The sequence below is a fragment of the Microtus ochrogaster genome, linkage group LG3 (genome assembly GCF_000317375.1).
Source record: "Microtus ochrogaster isolate Prairie Vole_2 linkage group LG3, MicOch1.0, whole genome shotgun sequence".
Lineage (NCBI taxonomy): Eukaryota > Metazoa > Chordata > Mammalia > Rodentia > Cricetidae > Microtus > Microtus ochrogaster.
The window spans coordinates 14,135,202-14,153,962 of NC_022029.1; the positions used below are offsets into that span (position 1 = coordinate 14,135,202).

The window sequence follows — 18,761 nt, forward strand, 5'->3', positions numbered from 1 at the left end:
AGGGGTCAGAGCCAGAGGTTCACTGCAGCTGTGATGGGCACAGGGGTCAGAGTCAGCTGTGATGGGCACAGGGGTCAGAGCCAGCAGCGATGGGCACAGGGGTCAGAGCCAGAGGTTCACTGCAGCTGCGATGGGCACAGGGGCCGGCGAAGCCTGGCGGGAGATCCAGCTCTAACGTAGACAATGCCTTCAGCACCGAGTTACCACAAATGACACTTTTCAGTTTTAATTCTTCAATTGATTAGCCACCTGCGGTTGCCTGGCAAGGGACATTTAAAGCCCTTAAGCCCCGGAAAGGCGGAGTTCCCTACTTCACTCAACGCTTTCTAATACAGCCCCTCTCCAAGTCTGCCTTCGGCACACTCTGTCAGGGCCGGGGGCTGGGCATTGCTACCGTGGGAAAGGGGTACGTGAGGTAAGGCGCTGAGTGCAGTTGAGGAGACTCGGAGCAACAGCAGAAGACCATCTGGACTGAAACGCAAGCTGGAATCCTGCAATGCTTTAAAGGCTAAAGCAAATATTGAAGGCTTTGCAGGGATGGGGGTATTCAAAACAGCCTTTTACAAAAAGGACGCCTAGGATTTCAACCCAAGCGGGGAGGGGCACATTGTGAGAGCAATCTTTCAGTGTGCACCTGTGAAGGAGTAGGCAGAAGATAAAGGGTTGAGTGCATATTTTTTTTTTTTTTTAATAAAAGTAAAACGGCGATGGTCTAGAGTATCCGACCAGGTAAATCATGCTAGTGCATTTTGGCCAGCGACTTCCCGGGTCAGGGTGGCTCTGGAAGCCCCGCGCAGTTCTGTTTTTCTGCATTGGGAGCTTAAGTACACTGAACCCGAAGCATCAGACGCTTGTTGTGGTCATGCGGGAAAGTAGCAAAGGGACTTTGGTCTTCCTCAAGTAGTGTCCCGGAAACCAGGGAGCTACAGGACAGAGCCTAACGGCTCAATTGGTCGAGCACTTGTATAGTATGCAGACAGTGCTGGCTTTGTGCTCCAGCACTACATAGACCAAGAACAGTGGGACACACCTGCAATCCCAGTACCCTAGAGGTGGAGGCAGGAATGTCAGACGTTCAAGGTCATCCTCAACTACCTAGGAAGTTCAGTGCCAGCCTCTGATACCTGAGATTCTGTCAAAAATAAAACAACAAAATCCACAAACACCAAACCAACCAAACAAACAAATCAAATAAAGACTCACAACACTGATTCCTCACTTGGCTCAAACTGCAATTAGAAAATGGTAGAAGTAATGTTACAGCCACAAAGAGGTGCGGAAACCTTACATTGTATGCACAGAGACTTCTTTTTTAAACTCCGTGGGGAAACCTCATGCATTTAAGATAAAGTTAATTAGTAAAATTGTTTTTGTGCTAAGAGCAGTCTTATTTATACAAAACAGCCCCAAAAAGGTTTACAGAGGTTACAGGCATAGCGAGCTTGTAATTAGCATCTTAAATGTCCGAGAGTATGGACAGTGGGTAACCACAAAGAGATCTCGTTGCCTTCATTCCTGGAAAACCTTGTAATTATCACTCAGATTGCTCATCTCCTGTGGGGGGGGGGGAACTCCTCAGACTGTTTTATCGTTTCTCCAGCCACCCCAAATGTCCCATTCAACCAGAGCCCCTACGTCTACCTGGCTGCTACCTGTTGCCAAGGTTCCAGAGAGTCTATGAGAGGTGGTACCCTTGACTCAGAGCTTCTTGTGTTGCATCAGCTGCCCAACTCCTGGGAGAGATGCATATAGATATACTCTCTGATGACACCAACTACAGTCCTTCTGGGATGGGAGCCTTGAGTCTCCTTGGTACCCTGACCCAGTAGATCCTAGCCTTAAAACAGGAAGAATACCAGCCCTAAAGAATCCCCTCAAATGAGTCATTTCTCTACTGCTGGGAAAGATACTTTCACAAAATCAATTTCCTTGATCCAAGAGTCCATGCTAACTGACAGCTCCAGGAATAGGCAGAGAGGGGCCACAGTTTGCTTATATATGTACAGATCTGTGCATCTTCCTGACTCAACATACATACTCATACACACATGGCCTCTTGGCAGCCTTTGGATATCCAGCCTTACATACATGTATTTCCTCCTTCAAATAGCTCCACACCATACTAACTGCATGGGAAGGAGCGGACAGCCCCCACTAGTGGGCAGCGAGTGAGTCTTCTGAATTTCCCAAAGGTCAGCCATGCAGACCTTCTCACTCTGCAGCTCAGGGGCTGAGGAGCGGCAGGCACATGGAGGTGGTTCTCATCTTTTCCCCGAGCCTTCTAGATGCCAGCTGACTCCCTTCTCTCAGCACGTGTGCCCACACAGCTGCTCCCCTCCCAATAAAAGTCCATTGCTCTGCAGTTGGTGGCCCAGAGCGGAGACGATACTTCTCATTTCCTAAATGTTCTTCAGTTTGCGGAGGTCCTGCCCTGGTCCTTCTTCCCAAGTGTGGGTGGAGTGGGTGACCCAGCCCTGTTCAGCATGACACTCACATGCCAACCCACAAACCACAGGCCACTAGTGTCTCCAACCTCTCCAACCTCTTCAAATTAGAAAATCCTATAATCTTGTGGTTTCTTCTCCCCCTCTCAGCACTGGGGATTAAATCTCTCGACTCCTAAATGCGAGGCAGGCTCCACCACTAGGCAGACACTTCCTTAGTCTGGTTTTACTTTTCATTTTTGAGATAGGGATTTACTAACACGCCCAGGTTGACCTTGAACTCACTCCATAGCTCAGGCAAGCCTTGAACTTGCAACCCTCTTGACTCAACCTCCCAAATCGCTGGCTGGCCCTGCTGCTTTTTTTTTTTTTTTTTTTTTTTTTTTTTTTTTTTTTTGGTTTTTCGAGACAGGGTTTCTCTGTGGCTTTGGAGCCTGTCCTGGCACTAGCTGTGTTAGACCAGGCTGGTCTCAAACTCACAGAGATCTGCCTGCCTCTGCCTCCCGAGTGCTGGGATTAAAGGCGTGCGCCACCAACGCCCGGCTCTGGCCCACCTTCTTAAGTGGTTCATTTTTGAAGGAAGTGCTTCAACCGCAAAGGGAAATGAAGCTAGATTTGAATGCTGAAGTGAGCCCAAGTTCACTAAGTCAGTTCTTAGCGACAAACATCCTATCCAGGTCTATCAGTCCCACCCCAGGTATGGGTGACCAGGAAAGCTGTAGAAGAGGCATGGCTGGCCACCTGCTGCTGTCCCTGCTCCCTAAGTCAAGCACCCTGCAAACTGGAACGAACCATTCCCACCAGTGAGCCACACTATCTTGGTGCTCCAGGGGACCTTTATAGGAAGTTAATGGAGCTTTAAATTTTATAATGCAATTAATAAAATTCAGAGTCTAAGCGCAGCTCTCATGTCACACTGGCCTTGGCAGCTTCCATCTCTCTTTATTTAGAAAGATTAACCTTTCTGGGGAATTTCTAGGCTTGGCCGTACATATGACTGGTTCTTATCTGTGGAATTCTATTGGGATTGATCTAAAGGAAAGTCAGATGACATAATTGAGATGCACTGTCCATGGACAAGTAGGGCCTTGGTAGCTTTGCTGAGGTGCCCTGGTTAGAAGTTATGTGGGGGTCATGGCGACATGATTATTTCAGGCCACTTCTTCTATAAGGTATGGGAAAATGCCCTGGACATAGACACGAAACTAGATGGTACAGCCTACAGATGAGGGACAAAGAAGAGCATGTTTCTGAGATTTTTTTTTACCCCCAAAGGATTTCCTTTAGAGATGTGTGCAGAAGAACCTAGGGCCATTACTGTAGCATGGGATCAGCTACTGCTGAACTGGGAGGGAATTTATGATCCTGTAGCTATGTGAAGAACCTTTCACGCATCCAACCTGCAGCAGGTGTCTCCATTGCCAACCACAGCCAATCTTTTCCTTTTATTAAGGTTCAATGAGTGACTTTGCTTTTGGAGGAAGTTCCAGAACAGTTGTTGCTATTGAGTGAGATCTTATTGGTCCTAGAGCAGGCTACATTAAAATGGCTCCTTCCAGGAAGTTCTGATAGCAGGGCCTTCAACTCATAAAGGTCACGAGATTCCAGCAGGGGTGGACTGCTGTGGAATAATCCTTCTGTACTCTGTGAACATGTATTATTCTCAGTGGTTAATAAAGAGCTTATCAGTAGTAGTCAGGCAGGAAGTATTGGTGGGACAGTCGGACACAGAGGACTCTGGGAAGAAGGGCAGAGTCAGGGAGACACCAGCCAGCCACTGAGGAAGGAGTACATGTAAAAAATGAGGTAACAAGCCATGAGCCATGTGTCAAAACATAGGTTAAAAATATGCATTAATTTAAATGTAAGAGTTAGCTAGTAGCCGGGCGGTGGTGGCGCACGCCTGTAATCCCAGCACTCGGGAGGCAGAGGCAGGCGGATCTCTGTGAGTTCGAGACCAGCCTGGTCTACAAGGGGAGTTCCAGGACAGGCTCCAAAACCACAGAGAAACCCTGTCTCGAAAAAACCAAAAAAAAAAAAAAAAAGAGTTAGCTAGTAACAAGTCTGAGCCAGCCGAGCATTTACAATTAATATAAGCCTCAGTGTATTTATTTGGGAGCTGCTGGTGGGACAGAAACTTCCACCTACAGGTGTCAAGTACCCTTCCCCAGCTCTGTCTGACAGCAGGGGAGTGCATCTGACAGACAGAGCACCTTCGCCTGCTCCTTTATCTCATATGAAGCAGTGACATGGGCTAGCACTATGAGACATGCTGGTCTACTTTTGAAATATCCAACATGACAAAATCCTACTGGGTGCTTTCAGTCCACAGGGTCGCCACAGCCTGGCTCCAGCTGTCTGACTTGTATATGTCCATGGCTTTTGTTCACCATGGCTCTGAAGTTTGTCTGCACTGGTGACAAGGGAGAGAAGGCTTCCCACTAGTCTTCAGCTGGGCTAGTAACAGCTTTGGACTGCTCTAAGTCTCACTTAGCATCCTGATGTCAACCTGTGCCTTTTCACTGATTGTGTGTGTGTATGTGTGTGTGTGTGTGTGTGTGTGTGTGTGTGTGGTATGTGGGGGGCGCACATACATGTCTCTGTAGAGGTCCACAGTTGACCATGAGTGTTTTCTTCAGTCACCCTTTACTTTATTTATTGGGCAGGGCTCACTGATTTTGTTCAGCCTAGAAAGTCACCTTGCCTATAGGCGTCCCCCATCTCTTCCTCCCCAGTCCTGGGATTAGAGGCAGTTACCATGCCTGCCTGATTTTTATGTCAGGCCTAGGATTTGAACGCCAGACCTAACACTTGTATGCAAGCGCTTTATTCTTTGAGCCACCTCTGCAGCCTGCTTGGCACTTCTGACAGTGAGCAGACCCCATATGGAAATGTACCCTCTCTCAAGCTACACAGCCAGTCAAACACCTTTTCCTACTTTTTTGGCTCTGGCAGAGAGACCCTTGACCAAGGCCTATTCTCTTCCAGACGGAGCATGGGGTTCCAACTCCACACAGCTGCAGACCTCCTGCTCCCGATTTCCTGAGAGTAGGGAAGCAGAGACAGGGAGGGCGAGAACCTTCTGTGGCCCCTGCTCCCAGAACATATTCAGAAACAGGTGCTTAGAATGGAGTCCAGGTGGGGTGTTGAGCTGGGCGAGGCAGGCGGGTGGGGCTGGGTTTGAAGGAAGGGCATCTTAAGGTAATGAGAATTTTTTTTTTTTTTTGCATTCCAGGGCTTGCCAGCTTCCAACTTGCTGTTTACTGCATTGAAAAATATTCCACACGATGGAAGAACTATTTTCCAAAACAAAATGCTAGTATTCATCAGGAGGCGCGGGCTGTGCAGTGTGAACAATTCACTTTCGTTAAGTACCATATGGCCGCTGGTAGGAAAACGCTAACATGTTTCAACAGTACAGCTGGGGTAGGGCTCCTTTATTCACCGTGCAGATGGCTCTAATTGACATCTCTCCTAAAACAGGTCTCCAGCATTTCTGCAGGATCATTAGAGTAATTAGTTATTAAATACCATCACCACTTTTAGAGAGGGGGTCTGATCTTTGGCAATGTTCCACCGCGATGGAACTGACAGGCTGGCTGGGAGACCTAGCCAGGGGAAGGGCTTGTGGAAGGGGCATGCTAACCCCTCCTTCCAGGAGTCTGGGCCAGAAGAGGACAAAGGTCAAACAGATTTGAGACCAGCCCTTGAGAGAATCAGGGCAACCAAATAACTAACTCCCTGGTCACCCAGGCTTAATTTACCCTGTGACCTGGGGTGAGCAATTGCCCTCTGTGGTCTACAGGGCTGAGGCTATGAAGGAAAGAGCAAATGAAAGGAACCAGAAGGACTACGGTGCTGTGGTTGAACCGGAAGGACTAAGGTGCTGTGGTGGAGCTCCTCTAGGTGCTTGTTCGGGGCTCAGACAGATCCTTCCTCGCTACTTTAAGGGAGTGACGAGCAGTGGCTCTGATGACACAGAAATACCTGAGATGCAGACCTTGACACTGTGACAGGTGTCCCTGGTGGTGGGGTGCATGAGATGGCCACTCAGGTTGTCTATGCCCTGACCAGAAGGGAATTATCCTGGGATGGGACCTGGCCCAATCTCAATGAGCCCTAGAAGCAAGCTGAGCGGGAGCCCGGCCCAAACTGTACAGACATAGGCTGTTTCCCAGGTTTGGTTTCAGTGGTGAGCCATGACTATCAGGAAACACTTACAGCATCCTCTCAAGAGCTCAATCTCTTTATCAGCCCAGGTAAACCCAGGGTGGACAGACAGGTAAGGCAGAAGGGGAGGAACGCGCGGAAGACTGAACACTGCCCCGCCCTGAAGTCGGACACAAAGAGTTTTTAAAAAACACCGCCATGGCCCGGACCCCTGATCCATGCAGAACCCTGTGTCCTGGGTCTGCACTTTGGTTAGCAGGTGACCAAATGCTCTTGTTTGAAGGCGATTCCCAAAGTTAGGATGTTGGAAATTTATGTCCCAGTGTGAAAGTGTTGGGAGGTGGGACCTACTGGGAAGTGTTTGGGCCATGAGGGCTTCCTTCTTAGGAGGGGACTAATGACGTCATTGCTGCAGTGGGTTAATCATTATGAGATGAAATGATGAGTTTGTGCTCACTCCTCTCTTGTGCAGGCTCTGTTGCCCTTCATGGTCAAGGCATGAAGGTCCTCACCTGACCCCTGGTACCTTGATACTAGATGGATTTCCTAGGCGCAAGAGTAAAAAATCTCTCTCTCTCTCTCTCTCTCTCTCTCTCTCTCTCTCTCTCTCTCTCTCTCTCTCTCTCTCTCTCTCTCTCTCTCCACTATAGTGATACAGAACAAATGCAGACACTTGCTATTAGACTCAATGACAAGTCTCTAGTCAAGGTTGGGCAGGGGCCTATGGGGATTACTCCCACAGCAGATGCTTTGAAAAGAGTACCATGTCATTCCAAGATCCAAGCTGCACAGATGCAGGCAACCTTCAGACTTGTGCCTCCCTTGTCTTGACCCCCACACATGACACATGAAGACAGCCTCACCAGGGTGGCCAGAGATAGCCTCGTGAGTCATGTAGCTTTGGAAGAATAGCAAGGTGGAACACCTTGGAGATTTTTCAAAAGAGCACATACGTGTATCCAGAGGGTGATACGGATCCAGGAGACAGCCTTTCCTTTGAACTCATTTCCCACTGATTGGAGGTTAATAGCGAGGCATTATTAGTTTAATTTCACAGTCTAATCAGTTTCCTGCCTTATCGATTGAAGGACTTGGAGCAATTGTAATTGTGGGAGGCTGAAAGGTAAAACTCCAGGCTGAAGGGGTAAAGCCAATGGTTCTCTGGGCTCAGACACACGCAGAGGAAGCTCCTGACTTTGCTTGTCCACAGCTCACCTGACATGGGCCCTGCCACCCAGATGCCACCTCCCCATAGACAGGATTCTCTTGCTGGGGAAGCACAGAAATGTGTGGCACCTCCGAGACCCCACGCGAAGGACTACAGCCCTGAAAGCAGCCCCTTGCCCTAACACCATACCACGCATGAAGTCCCCTTGAATGCCATTCTGAGCCCCAAACTGGCCCAGGGCCTCATTGCTAAACACCCTCTGCCAGCAGGGTCCCATCTGCGCGATAGAATTTTTTGTCACTTTTTCAAATCAGAATAGAAACAATTTTTAGTCTATAATTATCATTTCTTTTCTCAACAGACAAATGTTTCCTTTTAAATTGTAGGGCGGAAAAAGCAAAGGACAACATTTTAAACCAAAAAGAAAGACTAAAATTAATTCCTTCTTTATAGAAAAATAAAATACAACAGCTCGAAGAAAGCCAGGTTTTCTCTCTTCTTTCTTTCTTTCTTTCTTTCTTTCTTTCTTTCTTTCTTTCTTTCTTTCTTTCTTTCTTTCCAAAAGAGCAACAAAACACAGCACTGAATTCCTTGCTGCTGGTTAACGTCCAGTTTTGAGAAGCAATTCCCACAGGGACAATGCTGGCACAGTCTGCAGACCACTACTGGCTTCTGGTGTCTGGGTTTATCTGGACCAATCCCATAAAGCCTCAGTGTAGGACACCAATGTAGAATGAGTGATCTCAGGAGTCAAGCCAACGTCTGGGGTCTACCTAATTCCCTCATGCAGCATTGGGGTGAGAGTTTACCACTTGGGCCTTTGGTTTCCTTATCTTTACAATGAAGGCGCTACTCAGCTTGCAGGGTTATTGAGGGTTGTTTTGTAGTTGAAAAGCCCTGAGTAAATCCTGCTGCCTTTACCTGGAAGTTAGCACTAACCAGACTCATGACAGGAACACCACTTCTAAATGCCTAAGTCCAGCAGCCTCCAAGACCTGCTGACCCTCTCTGAGCCAGGAGATTCCTCTGCTCTGCAGGCACGCAACCAAAGAGCTACTGAAAGGCATGCACTGGTCTGGACAACACCCCAGTTCTTGTCCCTGGATGCACAAGCCTGTGTTAAAGACCACCCTGTCACACAGCAGGTCACATTTAAGGATCCCAAAGACTCTGCATGTGGCTGGGGCAGAGTCTGCTCAGATAAAGGAATAGAAAGGCAAGGAGTGCAGTTAGTGCCTGACTTTCTGTCTGTCCATCCATCTGTCTCGCCATCTCCCTCCCTCCCTCCCTCCGTCCCTCTCTCTTGTGTCTTAGAGTCCATGTTAAGAAGCTTGGCTTCACAATGTTAAGAAATTCAGCTTCAGAATAATGGGCCAGCAAATGACCAAAGCCCCAACCCTACTCCCCCTCCCGCCGCCGCTCCAGACTCATCAATGGGAGGCCAGATCTCACAGAGCTCCATGGACACACCATCTCAGTGCCTATGGTTGCTGCTGATCCAACCAGGTGAACCCCCCGGAGGCTCCCCATTCCCAGAGCTGTCCTGGTAGACACTGAACACCCAGCTGTGGTGGCGTCAGGAACAAAAACAAACCAAACCCACTCTGTCCTTGATGTGTAGCATAGCCTCTGCTGCATAAATAACCCCGCAGTGGCCATACCGCATTGCCAGCGCGGTGGTCCTGAGCATGAAGCTGGACAGAGACATTAACAATGGGCTCACAAGAGCCAGCCAGGCCAGCTCCATCCCCAAATTCTAGCTCATTACACTTGAGAGGTCCGCCTGTGAACTGGGTACAGGGCTGAAGATACTGTCTAAGCCTGTACCTGCACCCCAGGACATTATGGGGGGTAGAGAGCAGAACAGCCACCAGGCCACCACGCCCCCTGTGTCTCGGCATTGAGCTACAGGCATTTCCCACAGCCGGACAACCTTCCTTAAAATTCCTGGATTTTCACACTGGTTACTGCCCAGCTTACCACTATGTCTCTGAAGAAGACCTCACTGCACCAGGGCCTCGCATCTCCTCCAAGCTCCTGGTCTCATTGTTCCTGGCCATGAGCGCAGCTTGCACTTCCCCTCGGCTGCAGTGTTGGGCTCCTGCAGTCCCTGCTACAGCCCAGTCTCCTTGGAAGGCACACACTGTCCCTCCTCTCTAAAGTCCTGGACACCCACAATACCGTGTTTGTAGGTAATGAACTCCACGGTGCCTGTGGGCATGCCCCAGCTTCCCTGTATACTCCATGTGGTTTCTTGATATAAAACAAAGACTCTGGAACCTTCTGCGTCGTGACTCAACACTCCTTATGGTAGACTTCTAATTCAAGAATCTTCCGGAAATGTCTTTACCTCCTGGCCTTTCCCTGCCTGTCTGAGCAGAGGAAGCTAGCATTGGTGTCAATATCTGTGCTTAAGGACAAAATGTCTGTTTTCTCAAGGATCTTGGTGATGTCACTTGCATGGCCAGAAGGAGCCAGAAAGATGGCGACTTACACTGAGAGGGACCTCCTGCTGGCCTAGGCTGCAGCTGAACTCTCCTGCAAAACTGGCAGGAACTGGAACAGATACTGGAGCACTGTAATGCGCCCGACAGGTGGAAAAGACAACTGGGTACTGGGTACCTGATCACTTTCTGAAAATAGCCCAGGGCCCGGCTCCACAAACTCCCTCCGAGCAGTAGTCGCTTACAAAGTTTTAGAAGAGGCAGCAAGTCTTTGTCACCCTCTCCCCCTTTCCAGGCAAAGCAGACGCTGCCCTTCAGCCAGCATAAAAGATCTAGACTGGGGTTTGGGGCCTGGCCCTGAATCTCCTTCCCGGCAGCTCTGGCCCACTGCTCGGCCTGCAGGAACTGTCCCCTTGGCTGCTGGGTCACGTGGGAGAGGGAAGAAGACGGCATGAACAGATGCCAGGGAGCTCTGGGCAGCACTTCTTGGCCGAGGGATCTGGGAACACAGACATTCTCCTCCGACCAAAGCACTGACAGCATCGAATAGAAATGCCATGCTCTGTGGTCATGAGGCGCAGGAGGAAAGAAGGAAGGAGTCCTTAGGGCCAACCCCCCACCATCTCCACTGCCCTCCTGGCAGCGGGCTCAGGAAAACAGTGGGCAAGGGAATGAAGCGGGGAGTTCTCTCCCAGGCCCAGGCCTGGCTCTAGCCCGAAGCCTCAGAGCCCAGGTTCTTTCTGGCCCTTTCTTCCCTCCCACGTGTCTAGACTTAGCTCTCAGCACCTAGGAGTCAGTCATGGGTTTGACCCCAGTGCCAGCACTGTGCCCGTACCCGCACCATTTGGTCAGGTCAGGGAAGTATACAAACAAAGCATGCTCGTGAAGTCATGGTAGCGATCCTTACAGTATCACTAAGTCAACAAGCTGAGGACCATACTCTGAGTTTGGATGAACATCACGGGGGCGAACTCACTTTTAAACTGCATCTGGGGCAAATCTCCGTGACCTCCCTTGTTCCCCTACCCCACAGAGCATGCCTCCTGGCTCTGCTGAGAAGCCAGGGGATGGAGAGGCTCTGTCTTCCCGTAATATTTACAAACCACACACGTGCTCCCAGTACTGTGAAGTCCCTCGGAGACTTTTAAAGTCCCTCCGCCTTTCTGGGATACTGGAAGGGAGACACAGCAATGCCTATCTTTAAGAGCTGTCGTGTGAGCAGCTAGCAGCAATGAGGACCCTCCTGCATCTCGGTCCCTCCACCCGCTCTAGCCCCTCTCGGACACCCGACCTCACGTTCCTCCTCTCTTGGACTATACTGAGATCACATTGCCGAAATGGGACACCCGCCCTCTCCTGCCAGCCCTGGGCCACCCTGGCACCAGTGTATGTGTGCACGGTCACCCACCCACGAGCCGTGAACATCCATCACCGTGGTTCACTGCTGCCTTTCCCCTCAGCACCTCTTGATCCAGGGCAGGTGGGCACATCACTTCAGGGGCTAACACCTCCGGTCTTCCCTGGCGCTCAGAGCTGGTGAAGCGGGCTCTCAGCCTGTGTCTCTTCCACCCTCCTGCCAGCTCTGGGTTTGGTGTAGTGGAAAGAGATGCAGATAAAAAGTCGAGCACTCCAGTTTGGGCGGGCTCTGCTACACCCTCGCATAACACAGGCAACCACCTCCCTGGCCTGGCAAAGGGTTTCCTTTACTTGCCTCAGGGAGGGGAGGGGGAGGGGGACGATAAATAAATAAATAGATGATAGATAGATAGATAAATAAATAAAAATAGCAAAATCCAGAGTGGGGACGGGTTTCTTCAGAGTAAAGCTCTGACTGAAGAAATCCATTATCCTTGCAGCGCAGGGCCGATGGTGGCCAGGCAGGCTTCTCAACAAGAGCACAGCTCTGCCTCCACCAGCCTTCTCTTTGCGAGATAAGTACTTACTTCAAGGTTCCCGTTTTTTCTCTTTGGTCAAAGGAATTGCAGAAGCATGCCAAGCCCCAAGCAGCACAAACAGCAAATAATCACTTGGAAGAGAAGCTTGTTGAAGAGTCTTTCCTAGGGACAAGGTCGGCTGGCAGACTTGGCCTATAAATCACTGTGCCCTCCTCGGCTTACTGGCTCACGCTGAGAGATGAACTCGGCTGGACTCTGACATTTCCTAGCTTCTAAGACGATGCCTTGCACACAGTAGGCTTTTATTCATTGTTCACGGAACTCAGTAATTGTAAAGGTAGCCGAAGGGGGCAAAGCCATGCCCACTCTAACTAGATAGTCACTATTCGAAGCCTAGGCAAGAGACAGAATCCAAATCAGACGCGGTTCTTGTCTGCAGCAAGTGGGCAGCTCATTCTTGCCAGCCTTAGCTGCAAAGGATTCTAGGGAGAGCCCAGGGAGGGTAGAATTAACGCACTTACTGTATTATGTTGCATTGGTGATAAGACCAAAATTTGGGGATTTTTTTTTTAAATGAGACTCCTGTGTTCTCTGTTTTGTCTCATTAGCACTGGCAAGGGCCCGGCTTAGCACTTAGGTCCTTTGCTTTGGGATGGAGGGAGGCTCATAGGCCATTTGGAAATTTACTCTTCACACACTGTGCTCTCTGTTCTCACCGGGACATGGGTCTCCTGCTCACGGATGGGCTGTGCTGCCATGGGCTGGCAACCAGGAGGCAAGTGGAGTCAGAGTGCCTGGCAGTTCAGCGTGCCCATGTTAGACCCAACTCCCTGGTTCTGGAACCCCCTCGCCTTCTAGTGCCTATAAACACCAGAGGGCAGACACAAAGTTCTTACACTGTTCTCTAGGGACAGCTCCGATACTTCCACAGGGAGTTGGCCATACCAGAGTGGCAATCCACACAATGACAAGTCAGGCCCACACAGTCACATGCAGATGTGCCCTCTGCAGGACCCTGTGAGGACCCTGGGGCCTGCTCTGGGGAGTGTGATCATTTGACAGTGGCTGGGACAGTGTGTGAGCTTTGAATCTGGGATAGCAGAGGGCTTTACTCTATGTGGAGAGAGCTGACTCTGCCATATGGAGTAAGAGCTATGTAGTAACGCCAATGTTTGAACTGAAAGAGATAAGGCTCCCTCCCCAGGGGCTGGCCACAGACCTTTGGGAGGGAAGGGACTCCAGCCACTCTATCTTCCGGTCCAAATTGAAGGACTCTCCAATCTATGACCAGGCTCATATTATATTCTTAGTAAGCGTCTAAAAAGCAAGAAGTATCTAATACGTTCAAAATGAAAAATTGCCACCCTAGGGCTTTGGGGGTTTAGCCTAATGGTGGAATGCTTGCCTAACGCATGTGAGGTCCTGAGCTGGATACCGGAAACTAGAAAAAAAGCCTCCTTTGTTTATTCTAAACATACCCAAAAGTCAAGAAGCCATCAGCCAACACCCTAGAAGGAACTACCTAAGGACGTCATGACATCACTGTGTGGCAGTTCAATGCTCGTAGGAAAGCATCAGCCTGACTGATAACATCTAAGAGGTTTCTTTGCACAAAATTCTAGCAAACAGGTCTGGAGAAACTTCGAGAAGCTGTTGCTTCAAATGAGAACAATGACCAGAGCAGGTTTAAAGGATAAGGAGAAAGGGTGCAGGAAGTCTAGGAAGAGCAGGCACATGGTTCAGCAAGCATCGTCAGCTTTTGCCATTTGTTTCAGGGGTCAAGGTCTAACTATCTTCAACTATCTTCCCTGGCTCCAGAGATTCTACACATCACAGTATAACAAACGCTTCTAGCAAGGCAATGGGCCAGTTAAGAGTGTGGGGCTTGGGCTTCTGAATAGCCTCTATGTCCAGCCTCTGATATTTATCTTCTGTGTGTCCCAGAGCAATTTTCTAAAACTTATTTGAGCTTGTTTCCTCTCAAGAAATGGGGAAATAAGTGGTCCTTCTCCTAGTTTGGTAAGTAGGGAACTGTGAAGAGTTTAGTGTCCTGGCCCTACAGAAGATAAACCCTATACACAATACACCGAGGAAGAGGGAAGTAGATAGCTGGTTTTCTTCCTAAAGATTTTCCCAATATGGCTAAAATAGGAGTTTAGGTTTTTAATGTGAGTAAAAGTAATGACAAAGTAAGGAGAATCCAGAAGAGGAACCAAGGTAGGCACAACCCTGTTTCCAGAAGACACATCTCAAATTCTCAGTACTCAGTGAGGGCCTCGACACATTTGATCTAACTTCTTACACCCTCCCAGTTTGGTTGCAGGTGTACAAACTATTGACTGATGATGGATCTTGCACAGGAGTGAAGCTCTCCCAAGGCTAACATAGCTCATGACCAGGATTCAGGCACGGAATTGTCTAAAGCCAGACCAGGAGCAAGAAGAGCAGCCTGGCCTGAGCAGGCTCAGGAGTGGATGCCCGCTCAGGGGACTAGAATGCCAGCAAGGGGGCCTAAAGGGCAAGCCACATCTGGAGCTCCAGGGTACTAGGGAGCAAGCCCAGACTCTGAGACTCCCTGGCACTGGCCTTAGTAGAGAATTCTGACAGGGTTGAAGGAGAAGAACCTGAGAATTTCCACTGCGTGAACCCTACCTCCAAGAGCACAGCATAGGGGCAACCCTCATCTCTATTCCTAAGTGGAGGCTAGCCAGGAGAGACCGAGTCCATGGCCTTCTCTGAGGGTCCTTCAAAATGACCATAGGAAGGCCACCTAAGGGAACCCCATGCATCCACCCACTACCATTTCATCTGCACAGGACCCGTCACAGGCTCTTACTCATGTTCCAGGCAGAAGAGAACGGAAGAAACACACGGATCACCACCATCTACGTTTCTTCCAGCCACCCCTGCTGACCCTGAGTTAGAGGCAGTGGGGAAATGTCTATGCAGATGGGGACATGTGAGTGAGGGAGACAGGGATGTGGCAGGACTTGTGTGTGGAGACAAAAGACTATCGTTGAAGCCCCTGTGACCCCTCAGTGTTGGTGGATGATAACGTATCATTTTTTCACAGCCATAATGTTTAGAAAATATGAAAATGAACAACTTTATCCGGGGGAGGGGGCGGGATCCTAATACTCTGGCTAAAGTTCCTTTTGCTAACACACAGGGGTATCTATGATGGAAATTTGTCATATTAAAAAGCATATAGAAAAAGTGGCCTTAAACGAGGGAAACTTTCACACAGCTATGACACAGCCGGAGTGTGGGGTATGTCATGTGTCTCCTGAAGAAAAAAGATGCCTGGCATTAATAACTAGCCCTTGTTCTTCCCAGAAGGTTCTGTTGATACCACAATCTCAGGGCCCAGGAAACAGAGGCGGGGCAGTGGCCTGACCTTGGCCTTTCACCAGTGGGGGGAATTCCAAGAATTCACAATTAGAGTCCAGCACACTACGCTTTGTTCTCAACGGCTCTCCCTCCTCTGAGCAGAGGCTGTGCCTCTGTTGACAGTAGTCAATGAACCCAGAGGTCAGACAGAAAGGCTCCCTCAGCTTCTTTCCCTGCCTCCGTCCCGCTGCAGAGACCAGGTCCCTTGAAACCGAGGAGGCCAAGGAGGACAAAAGAAACACAGCACACATTCTACAGCACACATTTAGAATATCAGTGGAGTTTAGCGGGTCTCAACCTGTGTGTTGTGTCCCCTTGGAATCACATATCAGATAGTGTGTATAACATCTATTTATATTATAATTCATAACAGTAGCAAAATTATAGTTATGAAGTAACAACGAAATTATTTTGTAGTTAAGTGGTGGTCATCACCACATGAGGAACTGAATTAAAGGGTCACAGCATTAGGAAGGTTGCAAACCCTTGGCTTTTTCCTTTCTTGGGTTGGTTTCCTTCAGTGAGACTAGGATTTTCAGCCCCATTCTGCTCACTGTTACTTCTTTGCCTGGCTTTTCTCCTGGGCTCTCTGAAGACAGAGCCCAGATCGGGTGACATACCAGGGCTGGGTTCATGCCTAGCACTTTTGGGTAGGCCTAGACTGGTGGTTCCATACATACCAGCTGCCTGGAGGCTCTTCTGCCCTGGCCAGCAGGAGTTATCAAATACCACAGAGGATGGTTATGTTGGACTGAGCCTGCAGGTGACAAAATTTGAAAGAAGGACAAATGAGGGTCTGTGGCCAGGACCCTTGAGACTCCCTGAGCTGACAAGAAGGAGCGGGACTTAGCTGTGAAAGAGCCCTGGGCAGGATGCTGGGGACCATATGGGTCCATGTCTGAGAGGAACCCTGAGACCACAGGCCACAGTTGGTGGCAGGTCCCAGAGCTGGTTCTCTGGAGGTGACGGACAGCAGGTGTCTTAGTTAGGGTTACTATCACTGTGAAGAGACACCAAGACCATGGCAACTCTTATAATAAAAACATTTCGTGTGGTGGCTCACTTACAGTCCAGAGGTTCAGTCCATTAGGGTGGGGAGCAGGGTGGCATGCAGGCAGGCATTGTGCTGAAGAAATAGCCAAGTGTCCTGCTTCTTTCAGGCAACAGGAAGTCGACTGACTGTCACAGTGAATGAAGCCTTGAGGAAAAGACCTCAAAGCCCACCCCCGCAGTGACTCACTTCCTCTAACAAGGCCACACCTCCTAAAGCACCACTCCCTTTGGGGGTCATTTTCTTCCAAACCACCACAGCAGCGGAAGCCCACAAAAGGCTCAGCCTTTGTTTCTCCACTGAGACACCACTTGCTTCTGGGTGTCTAAGCAACCCCATAAACATTCTTAGATGGTCACCGGGTTCATCAGAAAGAACAGAACTTGGAGTGACTGTAGCCGAGGACCAGGGACAGGTTAGATGCACAGCTATGGAGTGTGCCCAGGGAGGACCATAGCTGACCACAGACAGGGCACCAAGGAGGCCTTGAGAGATGTTTCAGGCCTCAATGCACACTGGGCAGTGCTGAGGTGCTAGGCATAGCACACGGGAAGAGTGTCCCTGGAGACTGGGCTGCAGGGAGCCTACCCAAGGATGGAGGCAATGTGTAGCATCCTCAAAAAAGATGGCAGGGCCCGAGCCTTGGCAGGAGGTCCAGGCCTTCTTTCCAGGCCAATGAAAGACTAGAAGCATAGGTCTGAGAAAGAGCAGTGAGGCAGACAGAGGCAGCCATATCTGAGCATACTCCAGCTTTTGCAGAAGGCAGCTCCCCGCTCCTTTACGGTCTCATTCATGCTGCCGAAGCCCTGTGGCCCAGACAAACCCTCCCAGACAACCACTGTATTCTGATGCCAGTCTGCTGCGGGGCATGGCAGGCACAGCTTGTCTTTACTTCTAAGTAAGGAAAATAAGAATGTTTCCACAGGATTTCCTCCCACAAAGAATGCTAGGCAATTCCTCAAGGGTCAGCATCACATGAAACAGAGGATTCACGGGCCACCTCTAATGGCTTCTCCACCACTTGAGATCACACAATGGCTAGAGTTTCTAGTCTAAGGCTAGGGTCCCCAACAGTTAAGTGTGTGCTCCTGAAGGCTGCAGATGGGAGGAGAGGCAGGGCCCCTGAAGGCTGCAGATGTGAGCGAGGGCAGGCCTTCAGCTCACAAAACTGCTTTTCAATACTGCCACAGCTACTAAAAGTAATAACAGCGACAGTTAGCCCTTCTATGCTGACCCTTTTTGAACATGTATCACGTGAAATATGTTATCTCTTTTAATCCTGGGATTAAATACTCTGGGACAGGTATCCCCAGTACCCCCATTTTGTACATAAGAAAACTGAGTCAGAGGCACAAATGACTTCTTCATGAAGTAACCAAGGGGGTCAAGTTTTGAGCCTACACAGCATTAGGGAAATAAATGTTTGCCAACCTCACTTTTCTATCTAGTTAGTGTGTAAACCCATGTCTGGCCGCTCTGTAGTATGGTTAAAGAGAAGGCTTTTATTGTAGAGAGAACAGTCAGAGCCATCTGGAAGAGTCCAGAGCAGAGAGAGAAAGTAGTAGATTCAACATGACCAGCAGACCCATGAGAGAAACAGGAGCAGAGTGTGTGGGGTGGGGGGGAGGAGAGAGAGAGAGAGAGAGAGAGAGAGAGAGAGAGAGAGAGAGAGAGAGAAGGAGAAAGAGACAGAGAAGGAGGACAAGGAGGAGGAGGAGGAGGAGGAGGAGGAGGAGAACCCAGGAGAGCAAAGAGAAGGGGAGGAGGGAGACTGAGACAGACAGACAGACAGAGGTAGGTGATAGGAAGACCAAGAGACTAGCATAGCAGAAATAGCAGGGTTATAAGGAGAATGAGCAGCTGGGAGATAGGAAGTCCATGAGCTGGAGGAGTTTAGGGTAGAGGAGGGGGTGAGGAAAGCTAAGATGCCAGCATGGACTCTGAATGTCTACCAGGTACTTACTTCTGATGCCGAGGTAGCCAGGAGGCCCGCGTGCGGGTTCCGGTATCTAATACCACAGACAGCCATATGTCCCTCTGCCTTTTGGAATTTGGAGAAATGGAGTTTCCTTTGGACCTGACAATCAGCTACATAAGACTCAAAGACGAGGACACCAGGAATTTGGGGGAAAGATATTGTAAAGAAAAAGCCACAGAGAAATCCTGTCTCAAAAAACCAAAAAAAAAAAAAAAAAAAAA

The 18,761-nt window shown here is 49.5% G+C and overlaps 1 protein-coding gene across 4 annotated transcripts in view; it reads right to left on the reverse strand.

Moving 5' to 3' along the window:
- Positions 1-18,761, reverse strand: part of Klhl29 (kelch like family member 29) — a 305,091-nt gene that overhangs the window by 161,845 nt on the left and 124,485 nt on the right. The window contains exon 1 of one of the 4 annotated variants that reach the window (XM_026786008.1): positions 16,192-16,237. The exons of the other annotated variants lie outside the window; for them this stretch is intronic. The gene's annotated coding sequence lies outside the window, so the exon portion shown is untranslated. Of the gene's footprint in view, positions 1-16,191; positions 16,238-18,761 lie in introns of those variants that run through there. 4 annotated transcript variants of the gene reach the window in all.